The sequence below is a fragment of the Oncorhynchus keta genome, chromosome 35 (assembly GCF_023373465.1).
Source record: "Oncorhynchus keta strain PuntledgeMale-10-30-2019 chromosome 35, Oket_V2, whole genome shotgun sequence".
NCBI lineage: Eukaryota > Metazoa > Chordata > Actinopteri > Salmoniformes > Salmonidae > Oncorhynchus > Oncorhynchus keta.
The window spans coordinates 4,695,537-4,702,903 of NC_068455.1; the positions used below are offsets into that span (position 1 = coordinate 4,695,537).

Consider the following 7,367-nt stretch of genomic DNA (forward strand, 5'->3'; position numbering starts at 1 on the left):
AGTGTACTTCGTTCCGGTACGTATTGCTGACTGAGAACATCAGCTATCATCAGCTATCATAATAATGAGAGTAAAAAATCTAAAACAAATCCATTAGGAATGATAATATTATGGGGCCTGTCATGCCGATACTGTTTATGAACAATCATTTTACTAGGTATGTTGACAGGAAACACATTTGAAAGCTATTAAAATAAACAAGTGATTTACGTGTTTTAAATGATAGGGCAGCAGGATCTGTAGACCTCCATCTCTATGAGTAGAATGTGAACAATAGAACACCATTCTAGAGTGTTCTGAGTGGAGGGAGCTTATAGCTGACCTGATCGGCTTATAGTACAGTGGAACATTACTGCTCTCTGCTGGATCAGCTGGAAGGTATTGGAACAATAACATAAAACGTATCAGAATTTGCAAAATAGCGGCCTCTTTCTTTGAAGAAAATAAAACTCTAGTTTGTTGTGTGATGTTGTGGATGTTGAGTATTAAGGATATTTAGTGTTGAGGATGTTTAGTATTGAGGATGTTTGGTATTGAGGATGTTTAGTATTGAGGATGTTTAGTAATGAGGATGTTTAGTATTGAGGATGTTTAGTATTGAGAGTGTTTAGTATTGAGGATGTTGAGAATTGAGGATGTTTAGTAATGAGGATGTTTAGTATTGAGGATGTTTAGTATTGAGGATGTTTAGTATTGAGGATGTTTAGTATTGAGGATGTTTAGTAATGAGGATGTTTAGTATTGAGGATGTTTAGTATTGAGATGTTTAGTAATGAGATGTGTAGGATGTTTAGTATTGAGGATGTTTAGTATTGAGGATGTTTAGTAATGAGGATGTTTAGTATTGAGGATGTTTAGTATTGAGGATGTTTAGTATTGAGGATGTTTATTATGGAGAGATGTTTAGTATTGAGGATGTTTAGTATTGAGGATGTTTAGTAGTGAGGATGTTTAGTGTTGAGGATGTTTAGTAGTGAGGATGTTTAGTATTGAGGATGTTTAGTATTGAGGATGTTTAGTATTGAGGATGTTTAGTGTTGAGGATGTTTAGTATTGAGGAGCGTTTGAGATATTGAGGATGTTTAGTATTGAGGATGTTTAGTATTGAGGATGTTTAGTATTGAGGATGTTTAGTAATGAGGATGTTTAGTATTGAGGATGTTTAGTATTGATACGTTTAGTATGGAGGATGTTTATTGAGGATGCTTTAGTATTGAGGATGTTTATAGCATTGAGGATGTTTATGTTGAGTGATGTTGAAAATTATGACGTTTGGCATTGAGGATGTTTAGTATTGAGGATGTTTAGCATTGAGGATGTTTAGTATTGAGGATGTTAGCATGAGGATGTTTAGTAATATAGATGCTTAGTATTGAGGATGTTTAGTATTGAGGATGTTTAGTATGGAGGATGTTTAGCAATGAGGATGTTTAGTATTGAGGATGTTTAGTATTGATGATGTTTAGCATTGAGGATGTTTAGCATTGAGGATGTTTAGTATTGGAGGATGTTTTAGTAATGAGGATGTTTAGTATTGAGGATGTTTAGTATTGAGGATGTTTAGTAATGAGGATGTTTAGTAATATATACATGGATGTTTAGGCATTGAGGATGTTTAGTAAATGAGGATGTTTAGGCATTGAGGATGTTTAGTATTGAGGATGTGTTTAGTATTGAGGATGTTTATTATGGAGGATGTTTAGTATTGAGGATGTTTAGTATTGAGGATGTTTAGTATTGAGATGTTTAGTAGTGAGATGTTTAGTGTTGAGATGTTTAGTGTTGAGATGTTTAGTAATGAGGATGTTTAGCATTGAGGATGTTTAGTATTGAGGATGTTTAGTATTGAGGATGTTTAGTAGTGAGGATGTTTAGTATTGAGGATGTTTATATGGTTCAGAACACTGTAGTGGAGGTGTGACTGTATTTGAGATGTGGTTTTTGTAGGGCTGAGTCAGAATCTGCCCCACTGTGCTCTCTGGCAGCAGAAATACACTGCACTGTCCTCTTGTGTCAGGTTGAAACCCTCAAATCACAATACTGTTCTGCCTTTCCTCTCAATTTGTTGGTCCTTGAAACTAGATTCTCTCTGTCTCTTTCTCCATGCATATGCTCTGATCTCACTCTCTTGTCTCTCTCTAATCTCTCTTTCTTTTTGCTCCCCCAATCTCTGTCTCTTTCTCTCTCGCTCTCTCTTCTCATTCTGTCTCCTCTCCCCCACTCTCTCTCTCTGAACAGACGTCTGTTAGTTCATGGGTTTAATGCACAGGTGTTGATAGTATCTGAACAGAAGTCTGCTCCTTCATGTGGTTTAATGCAGGTGTTTTGATGTAGTGTCAGATGGAGGTTTTTGTAGAGTGGACTAGGTCTCTGTACCACTGTGTAGACTGGCAGCACAGAAATACTCCCACTGTCTTCATTTGTCTCGGTTTGAGGATATGAAGGAAGGCATCGTTCTCTCCATCTCCTCTCACATCAAAGTGACCTTTATATGAGGGTTCAACTGTTGGGTTTTATAGTATAATAAGCTATGAGGTTTAGAGCCGTGTCTTCCACAGAACGCTTGTACCAGAGGACTGTGTCATAGCTGGGGATTTTATGACTGCAGTTGAGTGTGACAGAGGCATTAGGCATCACCAGAGACGTAGAGGAGACTGGTACGCTGATTTACTGAGACAGACACCTGGGCGGAGACAGAGGACATAACAAAGGATTGTACCACCATTTCTTAAGTTTGAATAAAACATATAATTAGTAATTATTTGTACACATTTAGGCAAATTGTTACATTTTCATGTTTAATAGGTAATGTAGGGAACTACTAAATATCTGAAGTTTAAATTACCTGTAATCCAGAATAGTGGGACAGTGATAATGATAAGAGTTGTGATCATGTTGACTTAGTGATCATTGACAACCAACTGACATCTCATCTCATCTCATCTGAACTGACTGGAGAGGAGGAACAGGAAGTGACCTCATCAGTGATGTAATGACAGAATGCGGCGTGGTATCAGACAGCTGTACTGTTTTATTATATTGGCACTGAATCAAATCCAGACCTCAGTGCAGGTGTACTGTTGCTTCAGTATAATCTAGTGAGACGGTGAATGAGAGAAGGTTTTTGTAGTGTAGGCAGGGGAATCTGCAACACTGTGCATAACTAGCAGCACAGAAATACACAGCACTGTGTTGGGGTCGTCTCAAGTTGAACATGTTCAGAGAGGCATTCTTTGGGCCACCTCCACCCAAATCCCCACTCATATTAAAATGCTTCTCATATGAACTCTCAATGGTTTGAGAATTATAATTCAAATATCCAATGAGTTTCAGAGCTGTTTCTCCTCGTGGTTTCTGGTACCACAGCATTAGTGTGTAGTCTGTTTTCTGATGTTGGCAGAAGAGTTGAACATTCTCTCCAGGTCTGCTGAAGACTGTAGAGGGAGTCTGGTGAACCTCAACACTGAGACAGAGACCTGAGGAGAGATGGAGAGAAGATATTCACTAGCAGACGCAAACATAAAGGAATATAAATCATACCATATTATGAATCTAAAACAAATGTTAATTTCCTAGATTACTACTACCTGTGAGCCAAAAGAGTGTGTAGATGATGAGAGTTTTGTACATGTTGACTGTCAGAGATGATCATCAACAACCAACTAATCTGAATCAACCAACAAACCATCTCAACTGGCAGGAGAGGAGGAGGAACAGGAAGTGACATCATCAGAGATGATCATCAACAACCAACTAATCTGAATCAACCAACAAACCATCTCAACTGGCAGGAGAGGAGGAGGAACAGGAAGTGACATCATCAGAGATGATCATCAACAACCAACTAATCTGAATCAACCAACAAACCATCTCAACTGGCAGGAGAGGAGGAGGAACAGGAAGTGACATCATCAGAGATGATCATCAACAACCAACTAATCTGAATCAACCAACAAACCATCTCAACTGCCTGGAGAGGAGGAAGACCAGGAAGTGACATCATCACTGATGTAATGACAAACCCCTGTTAAATTGGCACAATTAAATTCAGACCTAAAATACAGGTGCGAGGAAGATCTTTGATTTTATTTTATAATCTACTGAGATGGTTTTTGTTGTGTAGACGGGGCGCATAACTAGCAGCACATAAATACACTGCACTGTGTTGGTCTACTTTTTAAGTTGAAAACGTTCAGAGTGGCATTCTTCACAAAGTACAGATCACAACTCCAACATAGTAAGTTTCTGATTTTATTGAAAGGGAATTGGGGGTGGATGAGGTAGTTTGGTGATGCAGGAGCATAATGCTCAGTAGGTAGGGGTGTGGTTGTCCGTAGGACATTGAAGAACGAGTGCTCTTGGTGAAGGGAAGTGGTTGTCTGTAGGTGCTGAAGGAGAGGTTTGCTCTTGAAGTTGGAGTCGTAAAGGAGTGATTGGTAGGGATCGGGACTCTAGGTGTTTGGGGAAGGTGTCCTGTTCGGAGCAGGTGGCTTGTGCAGTGCAAACCACAAAAGTCAGGACTGAAGGATAATTGTTCAAGTACAGAGGTATTGTGGGCTCGGGGAGATCTTGTGGGTTGGATCGGATGTGGCTGTGGTAGGCTTGGGAGGACCAGCGGCCTAGAAGTTGAACTGTGGTCTGGCTGCCCTTGGTGAGAAGCAGAGGCGGCAGGCACTGATCTGGAAGGAGTGTCCGGAGAAGTGATAGGTCGAAAAACGGATTTGGAGATGAGATGGAACCAATGGAGGGATGGACATCAGGTTTCTGTGATGAAGAGTGAGGGATGACATGGATGAGGAAGGTTTTCTAAGGGCTGATGAAGATGGGGGTGGAACAGGAAGACTGTAGGGATGACAGGCTGTGAGGTGGATGAGGATGAGGTCTTGAGATTGGAAGTTCTGAGATAAGGGCTGGAGGACGGAAGGGAGGTGGAACCCTAGGCCAGAGAACGTTAGGCTGATTCTGATCATGTCTTGCTTCTTTTGAGGCTGAAGATGAGGAAGTCTTGAGATTGAAAGGTGATGTGAGATGTAACATATTATGGGCAGGATGGAATAAGTTGGAAGCGGAGAAATTCATAGCATCTCAGGAATCCGAAGAAGGTGAGGAGGAACATGGATTCAAGGACAGCATCGACTGAAAGGGAGAGATATCTGGATCTGAGAGTCTGGATGCAGGAGGTGAGGAGGAAGGCAGAGTGAAGAAAGGACCGGTTCTATTCTTTGAAGATCTTTAATGAGTTGAGTTGTTTTTGGGCTGGAGATGGCAGGGCAGGAGGCACCAGTAAGGAGTTTCACAAAGAAATTGATGGCGTGAGGTAAACTTGGATGGTGGATGTGCGGATGGAGAGAGAGGAATGGTCATGGATGATGGTGATGATGATGATGAGGTCGAAGGAGTGGAAGGGGATGTTGTAGTTGTTGTGGAAAGAGCGGAAGCATTTCCAGGATGTCCAATAAGAAATGAAGGTCTGGAGAGCAAAGACTGAGGAGGATAGTTCATTGGGCGATCAGGTGGAGGAGGGAAGGGTTCAGGTTAAGATAGCTTCCGAAAATGGAGTCGGAGTCTGGAGCCAAAGTCCTTGAATTTCTGGAAAAATTGTGGCGTCCGTGATTTCTGTACAGTTGTGGTGAATGTGAGTGGATAATGAACTGATGTTTGACAGAAATCCAGGTGAGTCTGGAAGTAATGGCTTGATGAAGAGGGAGTGGACTACGTCAAGATTGTCTGTGTGGATGAGTACACTTGGTTTCTCCACAGGGAGGAAAGGTATAGTTGGTTGAGTGTATTTGTATTCCGGAGAACCAACCATCTGAACGTGGCAAGATTTCACGTGAGGATTCGCCATCTGCAGTAGGAGAACCATCTGTAGTAGGACAACCATCTGTAGTAGGACAACCATCTGCAGCAACCATCTGGTAGAGAACCATCTGTAGTAGGACAACCATCTGTAGTAGGACAACCATCTTAGGAGAACCATCTGCAGCAGGAGAACCATCTGCAGTAGGAGAACAATATTTAGTTGGAGAACCATCTGCATTAGGGGTTGGGGGCTGGTGGATCAGGGGGCCAAGCTGGGCTCGATGGGGGTTCTGGCGTGGCGTGGAGAGGAAGGATCTGGAGTGTGGCCGGAACAACGGGTGCTGTGGTGGGAAAAGTTGCAGAGGGTACACAGAATAGCTGGGTGGTTGGCGGTGATCCTGCAATATAGCTTTCTGTCGATGGTGCCCCAGTAGGCAGGGCTGGCCCTATCTTTTTGGGGGCCCTAAGCGAGATTTGGTTGGGGAGCCCCCCACACCTCGTGGGCAAAACATTTTAGTGCCCCCTCTTGACAACAGAGAGATAAATGTAAGTTTGAAAGTTAATTTCTTGCATTTCTACACGTTTTGCCAAGACGTTAATCCCCTGGGCGCATTGTCCTGCGTTCCCGGGCGGTATTCGGTCATACGAGTTTAGATAGCTGACTAGACTAATTTACCAATCAAAAAATGATTAGCTGACCTCGCTAATTGAGTGACCAAAGAGAAGAACTGCTGTTGCACAATCATATTTAGAAATTGAACCTTGTGTATTCTACCTAGCAACAGTAAGTTGAGACCTTGATTCATTGGTGCCCGTCGTGCAAAATAGTGTCCCCCTTTACGTCACAATGGGATTCGATAAACTACTAGCATCCGTTGCCATATCAATGGTGTGATGACCTAATGATTAGAATTTGAGATCATTACAGCCTAATTTCTTATTTTCATCAACGCTATGCAAACAATTTAGCTGTTTAAACAAGTTGTTTGGCTAATAAAATTAAAACATTAATTCTAACTACTTTTTGGTACCTTGTTAATTAACATACGAAATCCATGTCTTTAAACGTTGCAAAATGGAAAATAAAACGTGTAAATCTGCTTGACACAAAAAGTTCCAGATCAGGAAGTCAGATAATTTCCACTCCATTCATATGTAAATCAGTTGATTCATACACTGGTTTGTCTGGCCATCATGTCTTTATTTCAACCTGTCCTGATCTACACTGAAAGAATATAATTTCAGTAGTTCTGTTATGCAAATAAATAAAATAAAAATATATATATTGCATAGCTCATTAGTACCCCTTGTGGTTGAATATATACACATCTATTGTTGGATACAACAATGAATAACGTGGAACAAATAAATTCCATCAAAGGAATAAAATAAAATAAAATAATAAAATAAAACCTTAGAACAATGAAACAGCTGTGAAAACCAACCTGATAGTGTTTAAGATCAGAATTCATAAACTGATTGTTTTTGGTACAGATGTCATTTATTTTCAGATTATTTTCTTGACGCTGAAGTACTTTATTCTGGTGTGTGGAATAAAGAGGTAC

At 40.8% G+C, this 7,367-nt stretch overlaps 1 pseudogene; it reads right to left on the minus strand.

Moving 5' to 3' along the window:
* The window catches only part of LOC127915730 (M1-specific T cell receptor beta chain-like), a 16,514-nt pseudogene extending 13,620 nt beyond the window's left edge, over positions 1-2,894 (minus strand).
* Between the last annotated feature and the right edge of the window lie 4,473 nt (positions 2,895-7,367).